Raw genomic sequence first — 27214 nt, 5'->3', positions numbered from 1 at the left:
GGAGAAGGTGCAGGCGGCAAACTTCACTTTGCTCCCTTCTGGGCACGCACATAATTCAAAAATCGACTCTATCTTCTCGAGCCATCACATTAGGGCTAGGACTCCCCCACTTCCATCGAAGGATTTGGGTCCACAAGTCATGAAGTCTTTGTACGAGCACTCCCTTGTGTGTCCGTGGTTAGAGTTGTTGGTACCACTACCCGATCTACCGGTACCACTTGCGTTGATTTGAGTCATGACAGCTGTCACTGCGGCTGTTACTGCCGCCTGAAAGACAACCAGGTCATACTGAGGAGGCGGCGGCGGTGGTGCGTTGTTTTTGTTTTTGTTCGACTTCTTCGGTGGCATCTTTCTGCCATAAGGTTTTGAAATACGAAACGAGGGTAAGTCCTTAGTGGTTACAAGTCGAGTGTTATCTGAATCGAAGTTATCTTAGTTCTGAGTGTTTCATGTTCTGACTCTTGAAGCAAATTCATAACAGAGGTCTATGCAAAATTAGATTTATGCATTTTTGATAGTGACAACCCTCTTAATGAAGTTCTGTGACTCGGTTTACTGTTACTAGCTGATATGATAAAGGCGATAAGCCTGACACATAGTGTGAGCAGTGTAATCACTAACTCACAAGATCACATTAGTTAGTTAATTATTAGTATGACGTATATGGTGATCTAACACCTTGCACGCCTCGTGAGGGATTTCCTGTTCTAGTTATGATGGTCCTGAATTTAGCTGTGGGAATTTGTTGTCTCTGGACTTTCTTATGGTTTTCCTATTCTCAATAGACCATGCTCCGGGTTCTATCACTGATCTCCATCACTTCCTGATGGAAGATTTGTCTCCTCGTATGATTCCTTCTCGGAATCCACTTTATGAATCCTCTCTTATTCCTCATTGACTTCTCTGTTGGTGGTTGTAGGGGAGTGGTTATCTATATCTAGGTTGTTCGCGCGAGAATGGGAATGTCTAAAGAATCTTATGAGATTAAGTAAAACATTTCTTTTGAAGTTTTGATGATCCAAACTGGGTCCTCCTATAGTCAAGCAGTGCATGCAAGCTGTATATAACCAAGATCAAATAGACCTTCGAATAGGTGCTCCTACTCTAAAACCACAACGAAACAAGGAACAGGTAGTAGAGCGAAGATCACCAATTCTAAGTCTATAAGATCCCAATTATATATAACCCTGGGATCATGCACTTCGCAACTATAGACCTGCCAGTAAAGGTCTTTTATTTTTCATATAAGTCTGTTATAGTACCTAAAATACTCCTATAGTATTTTACATTTATGTTTTGTTCTAGGGATATCTTGTATATAGAGTTAGGCAAGTTTTAGACTCGTTGCAACACCACTATCACTCCCAAACACATGTTGGTCGTATCTCAAATAAATATAGTTGATCAGGTTATATTTATTCCAAAAATGATTACATAACTGCTTAGGTTTGACTGTAGTGTCCAACATCTAAATACTTTTGTTTGTTTTGTTCTTATTTGTTCTTATTGTGATACTTGTTATTAGTATGTATGCTTATTATTATACTTCTCGCAAAATACTTATATTTTAAAAGTATACTTTTAGTCAGAGCACTCCGGCCCCATTGAATTTATAGTTGTATATCTTTTACTGGTTGATATACTGAGTTCACTATAAACAATGCTCTAATACCAATCTGTCACACCCCAAACCGGCGGCGGAAACGTTCGGGGGCGGAGGACATCATGTATAGTATCACAACAATTGAATAACAGTAATCGAAGCAACAAAAACCATTATATTAATAGTATAATGTTTACATTACATTCGAATCATACACGATTGACTCCAAAAGTAAATAACAAGTAAAGACTCGAAGCTACTATTCTCCATCTTCTTGAGTCTGGTGCGTGTACCTGTGTACTAATGTCCTGAGAATACAAGTAGGTTTTGAAAGAGTATCAGCATTAACCTGATGAGTTCATAAGCGTTTTGTTTTAGAAAACAGGTTTTGTGTTCTTTCGAAAAGTGTGTTGTGTTTCTCCAGAAAACCTTATATTTTCTGATGTAATGAATGTTAAGTAAAAATGATTCTTACTAGTTCCTCCTACGAGTACTTAGTGTATACAAATCATATACAATCCAGATCGAACAATCAATCGAATGTGTGGTTCTTGCCCAAGCCCACAACCAAACAAGGAACAGGAAATGAGGCGGAGACCACACATTCCACTGGTTGTCGGATCTTCATGTATATAACCCTGAAGTATTCACTAGGTACATACAAAGTTAACTGTATTGGTCCTTTGAAATCTATTGATTATGTTCCTCAAGAAAATCCAGTATTTTCTTAGTGAAAGCATGATTAAACCAATTTCCTTCTATAACTACTTAGCTCATACTAGCTATGTATAAACCAATATCGAACAGACAATTGATTGTGTGGATCTGCCCTAATCCCACAACCAAACAAGGAACAGGGAATGAGGCGGAAACCACACTTTCCACTGTCTATCGGATATTCTTCGTACCTAACCCGGATTCATAAACTAAGGAATTATAGAATTAATAATCAATATTCGTTAGTTGAATAATAAACCCATTGTTTCTAAAGTACTGATGTTTATCCTGGAAAATCCTATATTTTCCCTAAGTGTAAGTTATTGTCTTAAATGTTCCAAAACTGAAGAGTACAAGCATCTTCCATACTTATGTTGTTTAAGCATTGTTCTGTTTACTGAAAGTGTTGTTAATACCCTCCTGTGATCACTTAGTACATACGAGTTATAGAAATCTAAATCGAACAGACAGTCGATTGGGTGATTCTGCCCTAAGCCCACAACCAAACAAGGAACAGGGAATGAGGCGGAAGTCACACATCCCACTGCATGTAGGATGATAATTTCATATAATCCTGATGTATATACTAAGTAATCCCTTAGTTATTAACCCTGATGATTGATTGTTAAGTACATTATTACGTGAACGAGTCGTTGTTTCCCCGGTGAGTTCTTATAACCATGCTAATGGACGATAACTAATACGACGTACTTCATACGTCGAAAACTGAAATGACATTTGTCACCCTCGGTTGACTGTAGCTAATAGTCAGGGTACGAGATTGTCAGTCCCGTATAGATCTATACACAAACTCACGCTCTCCCTCCAGGAGACACTGATTCCTAAGGAGTAGACTTCCCATAAGTCGTGTCTCACAATGTAGTTCTCTCAACGAATTGACGAATAAAACTATGAAAACCCCTTTTTGTTATTAACATGTATCTTTATGAAAATCGTGCCTCTGTTCATGGTTCATATTTAGTAAGTTCTATGTTCAAAAGTGTGTTAACGATAAGGAAATATAATAACTACATTATATTTTTAAACGCCGATTTCTTGTGTTTTACTTGTTCCCCCCCCCCCCCCCTTTAAAACATTAAAAAGCTCGGAAAATATAGGGGTATGAACTCACCTGATTGTGAGTGACTTGGATGAATGACAAAGATGGGATGCTTGGTATGCTAAGTGAAGTCCCAAGCACAATAAGGTCCTATTAAGCACATATTAACATGTATAGGCCTACAATTAGTGTCTATAACAACTAACAAGCATAGGAAACAACCTTAGAATGTAGGAAACACTTACAATTAAGTGTTAGAACCGAAAATGAGGGACATAAAGGAGTTCAGGGCCAACCACTATGGGTTCATGGCCTAAGATGTGTTCACGGCCCATGAACACATGAAGGGTTCATGGCCCACACATGAACATTTGAAGGGTTTACGACCCATACATGAAGAGTTTACGGCCGTGAACTCTTGAAGATCATAAAGATGGTGATGAAAGTGATGAGTCAATGGATGAAATTGAAGCACTTCACGTGAATAAGATGAAACAAGAAAAAGGGATGAATCACTTACGTTTGTGGGGTGAAATGAGAGCTTTTGTTGGATGATACTTGAGAGAACTTGAGAGGTTTTCGGCCAAGAATGGAAGAAATGAGGAATAAATGAAGGAAATGTGTGTATATATATATATATATATATATATATATATATATATATATATATATATATATATATATATATATATATATATATATATGGAGATGGGCTCACGGCCAAACATGGGTTAACGGCCGTGAACCTAGTTTGCGGCCGTGAACACCCATCGATGAGTTTTCTGGTTCGATTGCATTCCTCTAATCCCAAGATAACACTTCTCAACATGCAATCCTTAAGTGCACTAGGCTTAGAGACTCTCAAACTGACCCTAATCACAAAAAAACGATAGCAGAAACAAGTTTGACTTTTTATTGATCGAGTTGACTTATAGAAAGAGATTTCGGGTTGTCACAGATATCATCAATAAATACTATCACAGACCGATCCAGCATCGGTTTGCACATGCGGTTCATGAGGTCCATGAACAAGGCAGGAGCATTGGTGAGCCCAATAGCATCACCACGAACTTATAATGGCCATAACGAGTCCAGATCCTCGTCCTTGACTCGCATCTGATGATAACCCGATCGCAGATCGATCTTGGAGAACCAAGATGCACCCTGAAGCTGATTGAAAAAATCATCAATCCTCAGGAGGGGATAACGGTTCTTCACCGTTACATTATTCAACTCCCGGTAATCAATACACATTCGATGGGATCCATCCTTCTTCTTCACAAACAGAATCGGGGCTCCCCAAAGTGAACAGCTCGGCTTGATAAATCCTTTGTCTAAGAGCTTCTGCAGCTATGTAGACAACTCCTGTATCTCGGGAGGAGCCAATCGATAAGGTGCTTTGGCTATCAGAGCCGCACCCAGAATCAAATTAATCCTAAACTCCACCTGCCTCTCTGGAGATACCCCAGGCAAATCCTCCGGAAATAGGTTCTGATACTCCCACACAACTTGCACATCGCCCAAGGTCGCCTTACCCAAATCCCAGGTATCCATGATATAAGCGAAAAAACCCGAACAACCCTGATGAAGATAGCGTCTGACTCTCGTTGCTGTACACACAAATGGCCCACATTGCGGTCTCTCACCCAGAATTACCAATTCTCCCCCACTTAGGGTCCGAGCCCGCACTAACTACCGCTCACAGTCTGTAACGCCCGTGTTTCTAGGCTAGGCATTAATATTGACATAATGGTCTAGGTTAACCTTTGCAACTCATTTAGAAGAAATGAAAAGGGATTATGTGAATTTTATGTGAATTATGTGTTTTATGCTTAATTATTAGGGTTTAATTAATTAAGAATAAAAATGAGCGTCAAAATTAAATATTAGATAAAGCCAATATCTATTAAGAAACTTGTAGTGGGCGTGACAAGGATTACGGATATATAAAGAATGCCGAAATCCGAGTTATAACGAAAAAGTTATGACCTGTCGAAGTTTCGCGACAAAACCGGCATGGGGCCGAATGTCGTAAAAAGTGAGTTTTTGATAAACTACTTTTTAGCCTTAGTGATCTAAACGAAACTCGTAGTGTTCTTTAAACCGAGAGTAGGTATAAAAAGAACGCCCAAATCGGACTTCGTATGAGGAAGTTATGATTTTTCGAAGTTTCAACTTAGCAGTAGACAGCTAAAAACTCGAATTTTAGATCGAGCGATTTTTAGCCGACACGAACTAAACTTGAATCGAGGGTCTCGTCATTTGTAGCACAACGGTAAAAAGACAGACGAAAACGGACGTCGGATGAAGAAGTTATGAATTTTTAACGAATTTTCCTGTCCCGGTCTGTTAAAATAAATAATATAAAAATTAAAGTCAAAATTAGCTGACGATCTCTAAACGAAAGTTGTAGAGCGTAATTTTACCTACGCATGCATCTAAAGAATGTCAAAAACGGAGCTCGTATGCGAAAGTTATGAATTTTAGAAGATTTTGGCACAAAATTCGAGAAATTTCGCATGGATGAGCTTCACCCGGAAATGCCACGTCACCTTCGCTCGTAGCGCGCCACGTGTCCGAATTGCTGAGTCACCCGAGGCCAGCTGGCGAGGCGTGTCGCTTCCTGATTCGACCGAAGTCTCGGCCCTCGCATATCCGACGCGTGTGCACCCCCGTGTCCGAGCTCGGTGAGTCATCCGAAGCAGGTGAGTCATCCGGAGCTGGACTAATCCGAAGACAACACCTGTCCGAGCCTCGCACCGCCTTAGCCTCCGAACCTCGCAGACTCCGACGCGTGTCTTCTTCTCACTGCTTCGGGTCCGAACCTCGGCCCTATATATAGAAGGCTTGCGAGCCTTCCCGGATACTTTTGGAAAATTGGCAATTTTGGCCCCTTTTTTAATATTTTGCTATTTTCACATCCCCCGATGCCCCGAGATCATTTCCAACGCCCGGAACACGTCCCGGAGTGCCCGAGAAGCCCGAGAATTTTATTTTTTCGGTTTCAAAGCCCGACCCTCGTAGAGCCCGGTTTCTCAATAAAACTCCCGGTTTTATTAGAAATGATCGTTTTATGCAACGAAGTGCTGCCCGGTTATCGTTAAATCAAGGGAGTGTATAGTCACTTTCACCTTACACATAGATATGAAGTATTTACCTTAAAATACGTGCTATGTGTAAATATATTAATTGTTTATTTAAGGTGACTGTTGAATTGATGTTTTATACAAGTTTTAAACTGTATATATATATATTTTTATCTACAAATATGTTGGGTAAAACATGGGTAGATGAATTAGATGATGTGTGATGAAATAAAAGTGATGAGAGGTATTGATGTTTAAGATGATCTAGTCATCTAGCAGAGTATAGACAACGGCCACAGACTATTTTAGTTAGTCCAGTGGAACGTTAGTAGACTTGTAATCGGTACGTATGTTTGAACTATATGTTCATAAAGTGTTCTTGAACTATATGTTCATTAGGTGTTTTTGAACTATGTGTTCATCTGTTAGTTCTTCTTTTTGACATTATTACGTGTCGGGGTACGGGAGCGTACGAGAGTACTTTATCAGTATTTTCCCTATACTTTTATTTGGAAGAGCTTTGGAGTCTTTGTTCTTTTATGAAGTGATTGGACGAGCTTCATGAGTTAGTGATATAGATCATGAGTTAAATAGTGGGTGTGTGATGAAAGGTGAGTTGGATAGATGAGATGATCAGTGATATAGATCATGAGTTGAGAGTGAGTGGTGAAATATGGGAAAAGTTTTTACCCAAACGTTGGCGTGAGTGGTGCAATATGAGAAAAGCCCTTACCCAAACGTTGACCCCCGTCATTCAGCAGAGTATGGATGACAACCATGGACTGTTCTAGACGGTATGCGGAACACTAGCAGGCTCGCAACCTGTAGGTGTTAATAGACTTGAGTGTTCATTCGTTGTACTCTATTCCCTTTCGTGAGGGGTGCAATATGAGAAAAGCCTTTACCCAAACGTTGACCCCCGTCATTCAGCAGAGTATGGATGACAACCATGGACTGTTTTAGAAGGTCTGTGGAACACTAGCAGGCTCGTAACCTGTAGGTGTTAATGGACTAGAGTGTTCATTCGATGTACTCTATTCCCCTCATGAGTGCCTTTAGGGCATGTATGGATGGGGAAACCCCTTAGTATGTTCATCAGCTGTATGAAAAACCCATTGACATGTATTGCGCGGGGGGGGGGGGGGGGGGGAACTCCCGTGGGAAATATCGTCGAAGAATAAGAGCTATGGACTTAGCATATGAAAAACCCATTGACATGTATTGCGGGGGGGGGGGGGGGAACTCCCGTGGGAAATACCGTCGATGAATAAGAGCTATGGACTAGCACATGGCGACGATGTGACTTCGTGCCTATTTGACATAAATTGCTGAAGGAAAGCAATGTTGTCACCCCGGTGTTTTTCTTATTTGACATGTATTGCAGAGGGAAGCAATGTTGTCACCTTGTTAGTTGTTTTATATTAGGATGTCTTGTTTGACATAAATTGTTGAGGAAAAGCAATGCTGTCACCCCTTGTGAAAATCCTTAGGCTAGGTCCCTTGTGATAGTTGTTTTAGGGACGTAAAGTGAGGATAATGGGAATGCGTAATTAGGGTTATTTTGGTTGATGAAATTAATAAATTTATTGTTGATTGAGAACTTAATAAGTTTATTATTTATTGTGGGTTGAAAACCCTATATGATCACCAGGCTCCCAAGCCTGACCCACTCAGTTTATTTGTATCACAGGTATCGATACGAAGTTGCTTTACACTGAGAGATTAAAAGAGAAGTAGATCACTAGTGTAAATGAATGTAAGTTTCGTTTATGCTTATGTTTTTGTATTGACAATGACATCCCAATGGTTTAAGTGAATAAAATACATTTCTTCGGAAATGATTTGATAACATAGTTATCATGTTTATCTGGGAACAAATTCCGCAACACTTTTAATCAAATGATTACTCTGAAATTATTTTAAAAGCATAAATTAAATCGGTCTTTTCCGGCCATGAAATTGGGGATGTCACACAGTCGATCACTGCCCCATTAGGGATCAACCAATCCATGCCCATGATGACCTTATTCCCACGCAGAGGGATGGGAACTAGATCAACCGGGTACCGCTCAGTGAACAACTGAAGAGTACAATCACGATGAATCCTCGCAACCCTGACCGTCCTATCACCAGCAATCTCCACATCAAGAGGACGATCCAACCCCCGAATCAAATAATACAAAGGGAGAGATACCGTTCACGAGGAACGATCCTAAAATAAAAACATAAATGTAAGCAACAAATTAATATAGATAAAGAGATAAGGAGAAGATACATACCCGTCACAATGTCAGGAGCTGCACGCACCTCCTCCGCCGTCAGCTGGAACGCCCTGATATTCGCCGCTAGCGCATCTGCCCAGTCGTAACGGCTGTCAGTAATCCTCAATGTCGTAGGAGCGGGTGCTGACACCGGCCCTGCCGCAGCCAAACTCGGACAATGGGCATTCTGGTGGCCCCTCTGATTGTACTGAAAGCAAATCAGATCAGATACCGGAGTGGTGGGGGTGGTAATAGATCAATCTCTGCTGGTATGATCAGTTTGGGCGCACTTGAAGATGCCAAAACCCACCCCTCTGCACGTCCCCTCGTGCATCTTGCCACATCGGCTACGACCCTGGTGGCCTCTCGGTCTAGAATCAGATACCCTGGGCCTCTTGCCCGAACCCTCAACACTCGTCGCAGAATCTGGCTTCCTCTTCTTCTCCATATCTACATCAATCTCCCTCTCCCTAGCCCTCACTATCATGTTTTCCAGCGTCTTACAGCTGGATCGGCTAACAAACTGCCAAATATCACTCCTTAGCATCTCATGTTACCGGGCCTTCTTTATCTCCTCTTCTGCCATATATTGCGGAACTAGAAGTGTCCTCTCCTTGAACGTAGCGGTGATCTCAGTCACCATCTTAGTAGTCTGACGGAGATCCTGGAACTCTCGCGCTAGCTGCTGCACCTCAATCACTGGTGCAAACTCGGCTCGGAACCTGGTCCAAAATCACTCCAGGTCATCGAATCAATAGCAACATCATCTCCTATAGCTTGCCCTACCTCCTGCCACCTGCAAACTCGGCTCGGAACCTGCCAACCACCTGTTGTTCGCAATGGGGTCCCTAGCCCCATGATAGTCTGGCACTCCACATGCCTGAAAATCCCTGAAGTTCAGAGCACGCACCCCGATCAAAGCCACAATCTCAGCGTGAAAGGCGCTCAATCTCTCATCAATAATCTCTAGAATACCCTCCTTTACCAAGCCAAAAATCACAAGAGTCTGATCAAGGATACTGCGTGTAATCTCAGACGAGATGAGCTCTTTCGTCTGGTCATCGAGCTACCCGACTCCAGAACCTGAGCCAGAGCCCTCCCCAACACTGGAATTGCCTACTGGCCAGCCTCGCAAAACCACGATACTGAAAATAGACCATAAAACTATCAAATTAAGCATCAACGCACATATTGGGGAAATCATAATCATAACTACACAAGCTCCTTGGATTCATTGCAGCCCTCCTTGAACCGAGTACGGATCCTCTGCCTCTAGTAGTACAGGCCCATACTACCTTCCACGTCTATCTATACTTTCCTCAAGAAGTGCCTTAACTTAGCCAAATTTCTCTATAACCAACAGATCCCTCACAGCTAAGGCTCTCAGCACTAAATCTCATCCTAGGTTTTTCCTAGGGCAAACCCCACACAACTATCAGCTGCAGAAGAAACTCACGCTAACCTCCTCTAATTAGCTCACATATACAATTACAGATTATAAGAACTAGATAATTCTTTGAATGAGAGGTCTCTCCTTACAACGGTTGGACTCAGACAACAGCTGCACCATAGAGCTAAACCTAACCTTCTGAAATTATTTAGTTTTCATAATATGTAACTTAGCATATTCTCTTACTAACTAGCTGAAATTAGCAAGAACTCCTAAAAGTACAAAGCAAGCAGCATTTGAGCATCAAGTAATCAGAACAGAGCATAACCTAATCAGGTCATCCTATCACTGACTGATCAGCACCAACATGCAAATCTATAAGCTCAAAAAGCAGGCATACAAAGGCATCTCTACTAGATCCTTAGCCCTAATCTAGCATGTGATTCATAGATTCACAATTCAAAACATATCATAACATATATGGATATTTTGGGATAACTAACTTGAGCTCGACTGATTGCATGCACCACACCCTTTTCTCTTTTAGAAATCCTTTTTATAGAAATGTTTTTCTTTTGAAAATTACTACCAAGTCCTTAGTTTGAGTTCAGACACACCCACGAGTGTTTCCGAATCCCTCAAACCAAGGCTCTGATACAAACTTGAAACATCCAAAAACATGGTCCCAAAAATTTCATTTAATAATAGATAATATAGTATTTTCCAATAACATCCAAACATTTAAATAAGAACCAATGTATCAATTTTCCATAAAATCAAAGTAAAACATCATAAGCAAAATCTCTAGGGTGTGTGCGATGCAATCATCCCGATCTCTTCCATTTACAACCAGAAGTACCTGAAACATGAACTAAAAACAGTAAGCACAAAGCTTAGTGAGTTGCCCCAAAATACCACATAGATACCATACAATAAACATAAAGTAAACATATAGTGGGTCCCACCCAACATCGGACCCCGTCCAGCATCGAGCCTTAGCCCGGAAAACATATAAACACAGGCACATGCAAGAGTCACAAAGACAACTAGCATACTAACAACATAACATTAACATGGGCCGACATTGGTGCTTTCGACCCGCTAAACCCGATAAGGAAACTTACCTCGAATACAGAATGATAGCTGTGCGGATCCCGGCTTCGAATATCGACTCTACTAAACCCCTAAACAAAAACGATTTCCTTAAATACAACTCAAAATGCCCAAAAGCCCCTTATAGGTCAAACTTGGTCAAAGACTAAAGTCAAAGTCAACGGCCCGAGTTGACCCAACTTGCCGAGTTGTCCTTCAACTCGCCGCTTTTCTCCATTAGTCTGCAAAGTCGGGTAGAAGTTGATCCAACTCGCCAAGTTTATCCATAAACTCGCTGAGTTCGCCTGAAACACAACATCTTAATTCATTAAGACGACCTTATCGAAACTAAGAGCTTCACAACTCAGATCTTAACTGAAATGACATCTAAAAGGGTACAGTTTTCAACTTTACCCCTAAGGACCACCAAAATGGGTTCAAAACCCAAACCCTAGGCTTAAAAGGGTGAGGGCTTAATCATTAAGCACTTAATCACCAAAGGCATAGCCCCAAACTACAGATTTGGCCCTAAAAGTTGAAATGGCTACGTAAAGTTTCCAACTTTTAACTCATGCCTGACTAGGAAATGCTCAAGTGCTCAAAAGAGGCCAAAAGAAGGACTTAACTAAAGCATAAATCCTTTAAGACCATAAAGTTGGCACCTTTATGCCAAAAAAGCTCATGAAAATCTTAGATCTGAATTGATAACATTTGGGACGTCCTACACCCCCATCATCTACCAAAACATGGCTAAAAGCATACAAACTAACCCAAGAAGAGATCTAAGCAACTACTAAGCAAGGTAAGAACTTGATACCTCAAAAACTTGACAAATGAGCTAGAGATTATGGATCCAAGACTCCTTCTTCAAGCCAAGCAACTCTGAATTCCTTAGCTCCTTCAATATGCACAAAAAATGCACACTTAAGGCTCTCCCCAAGCTCACAAACTCAAGAATGGAAGTAAATGCTCGATTTTAGGGTTTCTGGACAGAGGAGGCTGGTAAGGAGGCTAGCCGATGGACTTAAGGCCTTTAAATAGGGTGCACCACCCTAAAAATTAGGATTTCCTTCCCAGCTGCAAACTCGCCGAGTTGACTCATTAAACTTCACGGCCAAAACAACTTCGACACGTCGAGTTTAGGCTTCCAACTCGACGAGTCCTCCAAGATAATGTAAACAATTGAAAATAAATTCATACCAGGAACCAGGCGTTACAAGTGTTGCGTTGTTATCTTCCTTGCGCAGCCGAATCTGCCATCTTGGTTTGCGGTGGTGAGTAATAGTGTTGTTAGCGTTTATCATGTTGCTATTGTGAATTCGTTTCAAAGATTTATGACATGGATGACACTAATCTTGCTACATGGTCTTCCGGATACGTGGTAGTTGGTTGTCAGAATCTTCTTCTAATGAGAATTTAGGAAGACACGATGCAAAAAGTAAGACAAAAGCTAGTTTAGAAAGCCATACCGAGAGTTGGACCCCGATATTGCTCTCTGATGCCTAAGTTAGATATCGATTGAAGCTATGAACAAAATTGCAATAGTTCCTCCTCCTGAAAACGTTACCTTATTAGTGTGTCACCAAGGGCTTTTATAGGCATCGTCATATTCCTTGGTGCAAGCTTTTACCCAGTAGCTTGAATTACCAAGGTAAATGTATCTAGGTTGTGTGTACTGGTTTATATTTTATTATTGCTGAAATCTGTACGTGCGTGCGACTTATGGGATATGTCTTGCTTCTCATCTTTTTCTCATCAGATATTGGTGTTGCCTTGTGGGTCAATTATTTTGAACAACTGTGCTTTTTTCGTTTATAAACCAAATGTGACTGGGTCGGTATCGATCAAGTGCGTCGGACAACTGTACTTTTGCCGTTTATAAACCCATCTCCTATCACCGGGTCGGTATCAATCTAGTAGGTCGGCTCGGGTACACCATTATTGCCAAAAATGCTCTTGTTCTTGTACATTTCAGTACATGAGATCCTCAGGAATGTCAAATCATGATTCCACTAATACTTTCTCTTCTTCCGGTGTTCATTGTCGAGGGGCTGCCTTTCCTTTTAGATGAATCTTTTCCATTTCCATTTCCTTTTCCTTTGGGTTTGGATGGTATGAGAACGGGTTCGGCTTCGAGTTGCATTCCCTGAAAAAAAAAAGCGATTCCTTGGCACTGTCGAGGGTTGACTTTCCAGATTGTATTTGGAGAGAGCGGAAAATTATGAAAATAAGTTGGGCTAACGGGTGGCATCGAGTTGAGGTTGTGATCGACAACAGAAATATTTTGAATCAGAGTTGTTGAACCACTTGCACGCGACTTGTTCCGGATCTTAGGATGACTTTGATGGAAGAGTTGTTTCGATTCATTTTGGTAGTAAAAGGTGTAGTATTTTGTATGAAATGAGTAGTAGAAAATATAATGGTTATATAAATTAAGTATTACATATTATGGTATTTATAGTGGTTATTTTTTTCGAAAAAAAAAACTATTTAGCAAAATGTTAGTTTATAGCCCGCTTGAATGAGATAGAATTGGATGCGGTGAAAATACGTCGTGCGTGGTGGACACCGTTCACCGCAGTATTATGGTGCCAGCACAACACCTTGCAGTATACGAGGTGCCCCCTCCAATAGGCATAATAACTTTAAGAATTGACAAAATACAAATTCAAATTAAAATCTTATCAAAATTAAAAAATTCACGGTGGAAATAAAATGATAAATGGTAGAAAAAACAAATACAGCGTTTGACATCACATGGAGTACACATTTCCTAGGTATTGAGCATTAACTGGAAGTAGGTGTCTTATTTTTTTGTCTATTCAATAATTAAAAAACTGACACATGACCTTATCTACTTCTATGGTGAAACCATCACCAATCCATCAGTGTTTGTAGTATCTCAGAAGGGAAGTAACTTCACATCCAACGTTCATCCAATGGCCAAGTGTTACATCATACTCTCAACTCTCAGCTCATACACCAATATCTTTTTTAACCTTTTGTAAACATATAGCTAGATACATTTTCTTAATAAACAAAACATGAATATTATGTAAATCGTCATTTACCTAGAAATTTCTCTATGTGAAAGGCACAAAAGTCACGAGTCTATGATTATAGATTGTTTGATTAATAGTGAAAGTTAAACCAAATATAAATACGGATACAAGAGTGGACTAATCTAAACCCAAATTAACACCCCTCACAGTTTGATCAAAAGTGGACAATTAAACTCGAAAAACAAAAACATAAGACATAAGACATAGATGAAGATAAAAAGTAGAAAAGGGAGGCTGGCGGAGATCAAGAACCGGACGCATCGACGGTAGCGAAGGCGGTGGCGGCGGAGAAGAATTGATGTTCGGTGAAGTCGGCGCTAAAAGATGTCGAAGAAGGTACCAGAAGATGTTACGACGACTATTTATATGACAGAAGTTTTCTTTAGAAGGAGAAAGATGAGGAGATAGGAGAAGACGACTATTAGAGAAGGCTGTCGGAGGTGGAGGGCGGTGGTTACGGGTTGGGATCAGTAGTAGGGTTTTTTAATTTAGAGCTCTGATACCATTCAAAATAATAGATTGTTTGTTCATAGTGATGGTTAAGCGTCGTATAAATATAGATACAAAAATGGTCTGACCTAAATTCTAAAAGAGTTTGAACTTAAACCCTAATAACTAACGGTCCATGTCTTGGAAGTGCTCAATGATGATAATTTTGAATTGTGTACCTAAAAATAAGTTGATTTAAGTCGTATAAACATGCTAGAAGGCTGAATTTTCTTATTTAAAAAATTGTATTTATATATGTTCTAATTATGTTTAAAACAATAGTTTTTTATATAAAATTAAAATGGCAAAAAAAATGTTTTGGGTCAATTCGACCCATCCATTTCAACTTATACATAAAATTAATTGTTTTGACATGTCACTGAAATATTTCACCCATCTAGTTTGTGATATCTCCTATTTTTGTGTATGTTACTAAAATCAAATGTGACTCTATGTTAACATCACAAAGAAGAACAATCACATTTCCGAACAAACAAAGTTCATACATTTAATATGTACATGTGGAGGCTATTTGAGAACAAATATGGTGTTACACCATATTTGTTACACCCTTTCTCAACTTGTATGTGCTGCACAGAGGCCATATTAATTAGAAATTTTAGGTTTCACTTTTAGACAACTCTTTAATCGAACCATGTCCATTTCTTGGAATAAACTTTGTCTAATTAATACATAATGGATGTTATATGGGAGTCAATTGGATTATAAGACACAAATTTGATTGTCACTTAATTATTTTTTTTTTTGAAAGGCTGACTATTTCATCCGGTTATGTTAATTGTGGTAAAAGCCCCTTTTGATATATATATATATATATATATATATATATATATATATATATATATATATATATATATATATATATATATATATATATATATATATATATATATATAGGAGTAGGATCAAATGAGAACAGCTAAAAGGCTGAGACGCGAGAACAGATATGGACCATTTAAATACTTAGATCTAAGGTTATTATAAAAGAGACGATTTATGAAAAAATTTAAAACTAATGGTATTAAAGTGTAAGTTTTAAATGATCAGAAGGGCATAATAGGAATTGCAACTGTACATATTTCCTATAATTTCTCTCCCTTTCACCCCTTTCCTTTAATCTTTCTCGTATCTATATTCCCCCTTTCTCTTCTCTCTCTCTAGGGTTTCAAAATAAAGCCGAATCTATCTTTCTCGTATCATCACCTCACGCTGCAACCACCATTTTCGTTCATCACCGGTGTCATCAGAAGAGGCGCCGCTAAGTCCAGATGAGGCGCCTGCCTTTCTCTCGATTCTTGGGCTAAGAATACACACAGACACGCAAGAGCAAAAACGAAAAGAAACACTTTTTCTCTTCGTGTTCTTCGTTCTTCTTTTCTAGACCAAGACCTACAGGTCAATTATTGCAAAACGAGTGGTCTTCAATCGCTACCGGAGCCACCATCAACGATCGGGTCTCACGAGGCTGCGTTCATGAATCGTATTTTGGGATTGTGTGCTTTGCGTTGATTGGGTCTCACGAGATTGCTGCATTAGCCAAGTTTGTGGAACGGAAGTCACAGGAATCTAGTCGATTGCAAAACTTGTGGAATTGGCTGTGAAAAATGCCAAATAGACTGTCAGAGCAAGTAATCATCCTCATCCTACTTTGAAAATACATATTTTGGTGTAGTATCTATCATCTTGTGGTTTATGTATGTAAGTTGATGTATGCAGGCAATGCTTCAAATTTAGAAAGGAGAATACATCATGTAAACTCATTTGGTGACTACGAGGTGCTTTCTTTATCTACTTCTGAAAAGTCAAAAGCTGTCATCATCTTTGTTCATATTTCATTGTCAATTTTTAAATCTTTAAGTGAGACTCTGAATGTGGCAGGATATGATTGAAGAAGACCAAGAAATGGAAGTGAAACCAATCAAACTGAAGAAAAAGAAGAACAAAAAGAAGAAAAATAAAAAACAGAAGGTGCATTTTATTTTTGACCTTTGATTTTAGTTAAGTTAAATACGAAGAATCAATGATAATGCTAAAGTCATTAATCAATGGTGTGTGTAATTTCCAAAATATTAAAGATTTGATAAAAAAAAACTTAACTATGATTGATTGCTAGCCTTCTTAAATTATTTTTTGTAGTTTATTTTTGTTGATTAAATTTGGAGAGTTTGAAACAAAAACCCAATCTCTTGTAGTTGTGATCTTTTTTTTCTTTTTTTTTTTTTTTTTTTTTTGTTATTTCTCGATCTTAAATACAATTTTGTGCCTTCTTCGTTTGTGATTACAATGCAATGGACTTCAGATATTTTGTAAGTTATTTATTGATGAATATGTAACAGAGATAGCCTTCTTACACCTGGATCGATTTTTTTTTGTATATATAATTTTGTATTTTATTCATTCATGAATATGTAATAGACTATGAATCTTCTTTTCTCAAACAGTGAAACCCATTAATTTTCTTAATTTTTGATATTTTTTGTTTTCCCGTTACTTATTCTCGGTTGTTTCTCGACTGATATAAAGATTTAGGGGAATCAAACAATTTTAGAACCTAATGTAATTTGTACTATGATATTTATTTATGAATATAATTACAATTATAGGAATTCATATGTATTTTATATTTTGTTCATGTCTCTTCATTTATAATTTGACGACATATGTGTTTTTCTAAATCCTTTTCATTTAATTGATTGTTAATTGTATTTATTTCTTTATTTGACGGTGTGTAGAGGAAATCAAGATGCTTCTACAAACGGGATGTTGGAGTGCTAATATACAACCAAACAATACGAAGTGGAAAAGATATCATCTTATTGATTTATGATTATATAATAATAGTTAACTATTTTTTATTCGAATTTTTGTTTATGTTGTATTCATATGTGATTATAGAAAAATAGATATGTATTACATTGTAACATTTTGTGTTATTATTTATGAATAGATGTATAATCTACATATATATATCCAATATGTTTTATATATTTATGATTATATTTGTATTGTAATTTTTCTCTATAAATTGTATTATATTCGTTTATTATTACAACTTAACTCATCTATTCATTCCCGATTACAACGGATTCATATATGATTACAAATATGCTGTTTTTTGTATGATTACACATATTCGGTTATATGATAAATTCATCAATCATTTTGGTATACTAGTAAAAAAACATTAATTAATCATGGTAATTTTTTTTTAAATAATCTATTTGATTAAAAATAGATTAAATTCATTTCTAGTATTTATGTAAAAAATCAATTAATTAGACAATATCCCATGATTGTAGGAATTAATTAATTATCCATATTTAATTTCATTGTAAAATTCCTTTTACAACCTTATGAAATGATTGGTCTACAACTGTTCTCGCGTTCTCAACCTTTTAGGTGTTCTCATTTGATCCTTTCCCTATATGTATATATATATATATATATATATATATATATATATATATATATATATATATATATATATATATATATAGAGAGAGAGAGAGAGAGAGAGAGAGAAAGAACAGTTATATAAGAGACCCTACACTTATACAAATATAAAAATAAGACTATAAACTAACATACCCCCTCGGTTTTAGCATGGGGTTTACAAATGTTGAAACTGTCCCGAAAGTTTAAAAATAACTGGTTAAGCAGATCCTTAGTAAATATATCCGCAAACTGGTGAGCTGAAGGTACATACAGACACGTACATGTCCCATAGCAACATGTTCCCTAACAAAATATAAGTCTATTTCCACATGTTTGGTACGTTGATGTTATACAAGATTAGAAGATAAATACATGGCACTCATATTATCGGAAAACACAATTGTTGCTTTAGAAAATGGACAAGATAACTCAAGAAGAAGATTGTGAAGCCAAGCAGCTTCAGCAACCACATTGGCCACCGCGCGACAGTTAGCCTCAGCTGAAGAGAGTGAAATAACATGTTGACGTTTGGAAGACTAGGAAACAAGTTTATCTACGAGATAGACAGAAAAGCCAGATGTAGAGGGACGAGTGTGAGGACAGACAACCCAATCAACATCATAGTAACAGACCAAGCGATCAACAAAAGATGGTTTGATTAAAAGACCATGAGACAACGTACCTTATATATATATATATATATATATATATATATATATATATATATATACACACTATATATATATATATATATATATATATATATATGTGTGTGTGTGTGTGTGTGTGTGTGTGTGTGTGTGTGAATACTTTTGAGAGCAAGGAAATATGGTTCACGAGGATCTTGCATGAATAAGCAGAACTGTTACACCGCATATGCAATGTCAAGACGAGTGAAGGTAAGATACTAGAGAGTGTCAGCGAGACTCTGATAAAGAGTAGGATCAACGGCGGGGTCACCGTGAGGAGAGAGTTTGGACTAAGTGTCTGAAGGAGTAGCACAGGGATTACACGACGTCATGTCAGCACGATAGAGAATCTTCTTGTCAAAGGAAGTCTGAGATAAGAAAAAACCCTTATCAGAACGTGATAAGAGCAGTGGAAGAAGCGGTGAGGATGATATCATCCACATAGAGATGAAGATAAATGGAATCAACACCAGGGTGATGGATGAATAGATAACATTCAGATTGACTGCTTGAGAAGCCTAAAGAAGATATGAAGATGGAAAATCATTGCTTCCATGCTCTAGCGGGTTGCTTAAGCCCATATAGAGCCTTACGAAGATGGCAGACATGATTTGGGAAGGAGGGATGAACATAACATGGAGGTTGTTTCATATAAACTTCCCCTGAAAGATCACCATGAAGAAAAGCATTTTTGACATCCAATTGGTGAATTTTCTTGTGCTTGGATATATCAATGCTAAGAACAATACGAATGGTGGCAGGTTTGAAAACCGGGCTAAAAATATCGTCAAAGTCAAGACCTAGAAGTTAAGAGAATCCTTGAGCTACGAGGCGACCTTTGTAGCGATCAAGATTGCCAGTGCTATCAAACTTGTGATGATCAAGCCATCGACAACCAACAATGTTAGCAGAGGAAGGAGAAGTAACAAGATCCCAAGCAATGTTTTAAAAACCAGTTTTTTAATTGAACCGGTCAGGTGGCGTTTTCCGGTTCAACCGGTTTAACCGGTTCAACCGGATGGTCAAACAGGTTCTATATTTTTATATGTTTTTAATTATCCTGTATACATTGATTACAAAACTTGTCATCTTTTTAGTATTAGAAACGTAAATAGAATGCAACATATAAAAACAATCATTATAGAAGTCAAAATCAAACAAAGAAGCCCAAAACAAACACAAAAATCCAAGAATGTCCGGTTCAACCCGGTCCATTCCGGTTCAATGCAGCCGGTTGAACCGGTTTTTTACTAAAATCGGCCGGTTCAATCCGGTCAGGAAATCATTATAAAACCGGTCCAAATCGAACCGCCCTCACCTCCGGTTCCCGGTTGGACCGGTTCAACCGGCCGGTTCGAACCGGTTTTTAAAACACTGATCCCAAGTGTGATTGGAAGTGAGGACAGACATATCGGTGTCCATGGCATTTTTCCAGTTGGGACCGCATAGAGGCTAAGCGGTGGAGCGAGGAATAAGGGATATATCCATGGCAGAAAGGTTGAAGATATATTTAGGCGGAATAGAATTAGTCCGAGATATAGTTATCATAAGATGGGATGGAGGAGGGGGATTAGGAGCACCAGGAGTGATGGGAGAGGTTGGTCCATGGAGGGGCTGTTATTGGGTGATATAGAGGGGGAGCTGTGAGGAGGGGTGACAACTTCGTGATGAGGATGAGAAATAAGAGAGGTAGGAGGAAGAACGTGATGTTCGTCAAAGATAACGTGATGAGAGATGATGACACATTAGGTGATAAGATCAAGGCATCGATAACCATGATGATTAAAATAAGGTCCAAGATAAACATAAGCATAAGAACGTGGAGATAATTTATGCAAAGCAGTAGATGAGAGATTTGGATAACATAAACAACCAAAGACACATAAGTGATCATAGTACGTAAAAGATCCAAAAAAGAGCTCAAACGGGGTTTTGAAGGAGAGAGTGGAGGTGGGAATAAGATTGATGGTATGAACCGATGTGAGAAGAGCTTCAACCCAAAATTTAGTAGGAATTGAGATTTGAAATAAAAAGGTTAGAACAACTTTATTGATGGTGCGAATGGCACGTTCGGCTTTGCCATTTTGCAGAGATGTGTACGAACATGAAAAGTGAATTTCAATACCTTTGCTTTGAAAAAAATTAAGTAAAGATTGATTGTTAAATTAAAGACCATTGTCACATTGGAAAAGTTGAATTGACGTGTGAAATTGATTTTGAATATAATTATGAAATCTTGAAAAAACTGAAAAGACATCAGATTTTGCACGAAGCAGAAAAACTCATAAGAACTGTGAAAAATCATGCAAGAACAACACATAATATTTAAAACTATTCATACTAGTAACGAGAGAAGAACATAAATCAGAATGCACCAATTCAAACAAGCGAGTGATTTTAGTAACAGAAACATAAAATGGTAAATGACATTGTTTCCCAAGTTGAGAAGCATAACAAATGGGAAGTTTATTAGATAAACTAGTAATAAAGCTACGAGATTGAAGGAACTGCAAAACAGATGAGTCAGGATTTACATGACGACGATGCCAGGTAGGAAGGGTGACTGTAACACAAGATGTAGCAGGAAGGGAGTGACTAGTGGGCGGAACAATGGGATAAAGATCAACAATTCTATCCCATCGCTGAATGAATGCCCCAATTTTGTAGTCCTTCACAGTAAAACCAAGCGAGTCAAATGTAATAGAAATAGAATTGTCAACAATGAATTTACGAATCAATACATGATTTTTGACCATTCTATTTGAGACAAATACATTATTCAAAGTAAGACGGTTGTGTGAGTGCAATAAATAAGTGTGACCAATGTTAGAAACTGGAAGTAAAACACCATTACCAACCATTATAGATTTAGAAGTACATGGAGTTAGAGAAAGCTTGTTACCTGAGTTAAAGGACATATGTGAGGTGGCTCCGGAATCCATGTAATAATTGTTTTCAGGAGGCGGCTGAACCGACATAGCTTGAAAAACAGATTCCAAATCCGTGAATGGTTGATTCGTGGATTGATCATGCCCACGGAAGGATGAAACCAAAGTTGGAGCCTGCTGAGTGAAGACTAAAGGGTAGGCCAAACCCTGAAGCTGCTGCGAGGGATGTTGTTGACCGACATGGAAATAAGGATGAGCATTATAACGACTGGAATCGGAACGGGCCCGATACCAGACCAAAATCGAACTTGAAACAGATTTAATGAAAAGGTCCGATAGAGGTTCTCTACTTATAGCAAAACCGGCACCGGTTCGGTTCTGCAAAAAACCGGTTAAAAACCGAAACCCTTTTTTAAATTTTGTAACTCACTCATATGAAATCAGAATTTTTTTTTCTAGAATGTAATTTAATGTTTTTAATTCATTTTAGACTATAAAAAACATATTTTGGTTAAATATTGAATCATATACAAGTCTTGGAAGACAGCATATCAATGCTGTATTTTTTTTTTTATGTTTTAGCATTTTTTTTTATTTTGTCCTGCTTTTTAAAACACCGTAACTCACTAATATGAAGTCGGAATTACTTGATTTTTTCTCCAACATGTAATTTAGTTTTTGTACTTCATTTTAGATTGTAACAAATCAAATTTGGTTAAATATTGAATCGTATACAAACCTCGGAAGACAACATATCAATGCTGCGTTTTCTTCTGTTTCAAAACGTTTTTTTATTCTGTCCTGGTTTTTAAAATACCATAACTCACTCATATGAAGTCAGGATTATTTGATTTTTTTCCCAACATATAATTTAGTGTTTCTACTTCATTTTAGAATGTAAAAAAAAAAAAATCATATTTTGATTAATCATTGAATCATTTGGAAGCCCTGGAAGACATCATATCAATGCTACGTTTTTTTCTTTCAACATGTTTTTTTGTCCCGGTTTTTAAAAATACTATAACTCACTCATATGTAAAAAGTCATAGTTTGGTTAAATTTTCCGAAAAGACAACATATCAATGCAACGTTTTTCCATTTTTTTTAAGATGAAAGTTTAATTGTCTTCTATTTTTTGGAAGGCAACTAAACTACATGTATGTATTATGAATTGCATAATCTTTAGTTTCACCTTATCTATAACCAGTTCTTGTTTGGAAAAATAACCGAAAAACCGGGACCGGAATCGGGACCGGCGGTCCGGTTCCTAGTTCTTATGATAGCGCAATATCGGTTCCGGTTCCGAATTGGTTTGGTTCCGGTCCGGTTCCAAAGCTCATCACTACATGGAACTACAAGGACATCTGCGAGGGCACCAACTACTGAGGAAGAAGCTGCGGACTGAGCGACGCCTGAGGGTGCTGATGCGGTAACTACTGAGGCGAGATCTGCTGGAGCGAAGGCAGGTAAGCATGAACAGGTAGGTGCTGCGAAGGAGCAACATACATATGCTGCTGAGAAGGCACAAAGGCAACAAGTGCATTGAGAAAACCGAAAGAACTTAACGGAGCTGGAGCATTACCCAAAATCCATGCGAAGGTGTTTTTTAAGTCGATTTGCCCACAAGAAGGATTTTTTTGGTGTTCTTGGAGGCACTAAGATTTTTGGACCACCTATTTTTTAATTGACTAGTGGCATGGGTGGAAGAAAAAAAAAGTTGCACTCTATGACACTGTACGGTCAAGAATGGAATATGAGGTAGCTTCACGGGACTCATGCAATAGAAGCATGTTTTTGGCTTCCAAGAATGTCGGGAAGGGTTTGGTGTTGGTAACTACATCAACAATAATTTGATACAAATGTGGAAATTGGCGGAGAATTTGCATTACCAATTCAATTTCTGTGATCGGGGAGTCCACATATTTGAGATCGTCAGCGAAGTTTTTGAGTGTGTGATAGAGTTTCCTGATTGAATTGGAGCCTTCTTCGTATTTCAAAACTGATCTTGAAGCTATAGCATTCTAGACATTTTATTGTTGCGAAAAATTCTTCAAGATTGTCCCAAAGGTTCTTAGCGGTGCACTCATCACTAGAGATGATTTGAAGAAGACTAGGATCTGTAACATCCCAAAATTGACAATAAATTTTAACTTTCCAAAAAGAACCCATTTCTTTCATAAAGTGTTTACAAAACCAAAGTTCAAAAATATTATTCAAAATCAGAGTATCCCAAGATCCAATGTCATAAAAACAGGAAGATGTCCACAATCACGCCTTCACTTTCCCACGATCCTCTGAACTACCTAAAACAATAAACTGAACGAAAAGCATGAAGCCTAGTAAGTTTCCCCAAAGTACCACCACACGACATAACAACAACATGCATATATGAGCCTTCAACATGACTGACCGCCTCGCAGGCCTACAGGCTATTTAGACCACACTCAGAGCCATCAACATGACTGGACCGTCTCACCAGGTCTTCAGCCTATCTGGACCGCTCTTCGGGCCTTCGGCCTGTCTTGTTCGCCTCCCAGGCCTTCAGTCTATCCGAACCGCTCTGGGTGTCTTGGCCTTCAACACAAAGCAGGACCCCCTCAATCCAATATACCATGATATATTAACATATACAACATGTAACATAACAATCAATATCTAGCATATATAGGTAGTCACATAGATCTAACAAACCACTACAACATATCGACATCCTATATACCAGGATACCGATCTAACAAATCACTACAGCATAGCAACATCCTATATACCGGGATACAGATCTCACAAATCACTACAACATAGCAACATCCTATATATTAGGATAGAGATCTAACATATCACTACAACATAGCAGCATACAGTAAACCAGGATACCAATCCAAGGCGCCGGCCTTGGTACCTTCGACCCATAAGTACAGTGAGGAAAACTCACCTCTCATTCCAAACAAATAGTTGAACAGGTCCCTGCTCCGAATATCAGCTCTACCCGTCACCTATACATCAAATAGTGACCAAATCTCAAATACAACTCAAAATACCCAAAATACCCTTAGGTCAAAATTGGTAAAATTATGGTCAAAGTCGGAAAAAGTCAAAAGTCAAACTTGGTTAACACAGCTGAGTACGCCCAACATACTCAGCTTATACGCCCAACGTACAAGAGTGTTGACCCAATAAGAGGCTGGTTGACTTAGTACGCCCGACATACCTGGGTTACGCCCAGTGTACGCCACCTGCACACAATTCTTCCATTAAAAGCTTATTCCTTAAGCTCTTTTGCTCAAATTCAGATCCAACCCTAAGCTAACGTCCTTAACCATAAAGTTTCCAAATTTATGGTCTTGCATGGCTAATAAGTGCCCAACAACGAAAACCCCAACTACTTAACCCATTAAGACCTTGAAACCCATGCATGAAAGGAAACTAACAATCAAGATTACATTTTTATGCTTAGAAATGCTCTAAAACGTTTGAAAGGACAGCTTGATTGGATCTAGAGCATGCCATATTCAAGGACAACATTGATTAGGGTCAAAAGCACATAATAACACCACATAAGCTAGATTTAACCAAATGAGCATCAAGGTATGAACTTTTCACCTTCCAGAGATGTAGGAGGGTGCAAAGCTTCCAGATCCAAGGTTGTTCCAAGCTTTTAAGTTGTTCTCTCTTCCTTCCTCTTCCTCTATGAACACCAAAACACCCATGAATGGCTCAAGAATGCTCAAAAATGAATAAGGGTTTGGAAGGGTTGAAGTTGGTGCTGGAGGCTGATGAAAGAAGGATGACTTGGGACTTAAGGATGGTTAAATAGGGTCTAAATCATAAAAATTAGGGTTTCACCCTGACCACGTATGCCCAGTGTACCAAATGTACGCCAAGCGTACTCCACATAACCCATGTACACCTATCGTACATTCATGTACGCCATTTGTACATGCATGTACGCCCAACGTACACTCCCCACTTCCAAAAATTACTAAAATGCCACTAAGAGCCAAAATGCAGTCAATTCTCATACTAAGGGGGTAAAAGGTAATTACTTGAAAATCGAGATGTTAGAATTCTCCCCCACATAAATCAGAATTCATCCTCGAAGTCTGCTGCTCCAACTAACTCAAGGTAGTGCTCCCGTATCTCCACCTTAGGCCACTCAGACGGTCATCCTCGGAACCCGATCCGAACTAAAAGTCGCCTCATTCAGGCGACTGCCTTCCTATACTATCCTTAACCCAATCTTAACGAAACTTACGCACACCGACCAATAACAAATCCTTGACCCACTAACTTTTTCCACTAAATAAAACCATCATAATTCTCCTAAAATCCGAAAACCCATACCTCGACTTACCCTTAAGCAAGAAAAACTATCTCGGAACGCAGTTATTACGTCTTCTCTTTACAATTCGAACCACACGGAACCCTTCTGCCCTTGAATTACCTTGCTGATACCATTAGGAAACAGGACTCCTAACCATTCACTGTTTTTGAACCCTTCATCTGAAAACAAGGCGACTCCCAACATGACGCTCAGCTAGATAACCACTATAGATAAACATGTACAACACCAACATATTCCACCACTTCCTAGCTATAAGACCTAACTTCTAGTGAGAACCACAGAGCTGGGGATTCTCAAAACTATAACCACTGAAACAATTCCATCAATATGCTTCCCGGGACCGGGAACTCAACAGTCCTAAACTTATGAGGCCATATTCCAGGACAGATATTCATCCATACGGTGAGCCTACTCTTTATCTTTGACTAAGAAACTACCAAACACACATAATGAAGTACTCAAAACAAACTGATCATGAATTTCAACCAATCCCAAAACCAGTAGTTGTACCAAAAACCTTAATCACACTCACAATTAACTTCATGACTTGAGGTTCCAAAACAGATACCCATTATTGTTGACCAACTTCTAAAGAAAACAGCTCGCAAACAAACGAGATTTATAATGCAAATACTCCGCAAGAAACTTCTGATGTACGACTGAAACTCCCATCAACCCTTAACTGCCCATAGGTTCCACACCAGTACCACGGGGGCGTAAAGATACTCGACCTCATTCTACTTCCTTGCAGGAACCCAAATCAATGCCCCTCTCAACGCTAACCGAACACAACAATGCCATACTCTTTTAGCACACACAATTCCTTTCATAACACGGGCTGCTACCAACACAAAATCTGACGAAACATGGTCGCACATGACCCGGAAATGGTATTAGATGGTCGCACTCTTGTTCCAATTCAATGGTTATGACCCTAAATAAACACCATGCATATAATTCGAACCAGGTACTCCACTACTATCTTGTCCAGCCCATACACTCCCCTAACGATGATATCCAAAGAACTTACCGTATTACATACCATTAGGGAACCTGCAACCTTACCCAAATTCGAAGTA

The sequence above is a fragment of the Lactuca virosa genome, chromosome 5 (genome assembly GCF_052849685.1).
Source record: "Lactuca virosa cultivar CGN04683 chromosome 5, Lactuca_virosa_CGN04683_v6, whole genome shotgun sequence".
Classification (NCBI taxonomy): Eukaryota; Viridiplantae; Streptophyta; class Magnoliopsida; order Asterales; family Asteraceae; genus Lactuca; species Lactuca virosa.
The sequence above is the reverse complement of the archived record's forward strand: the minus strand, read 5'-3'. Positions refer to the sequence as shown.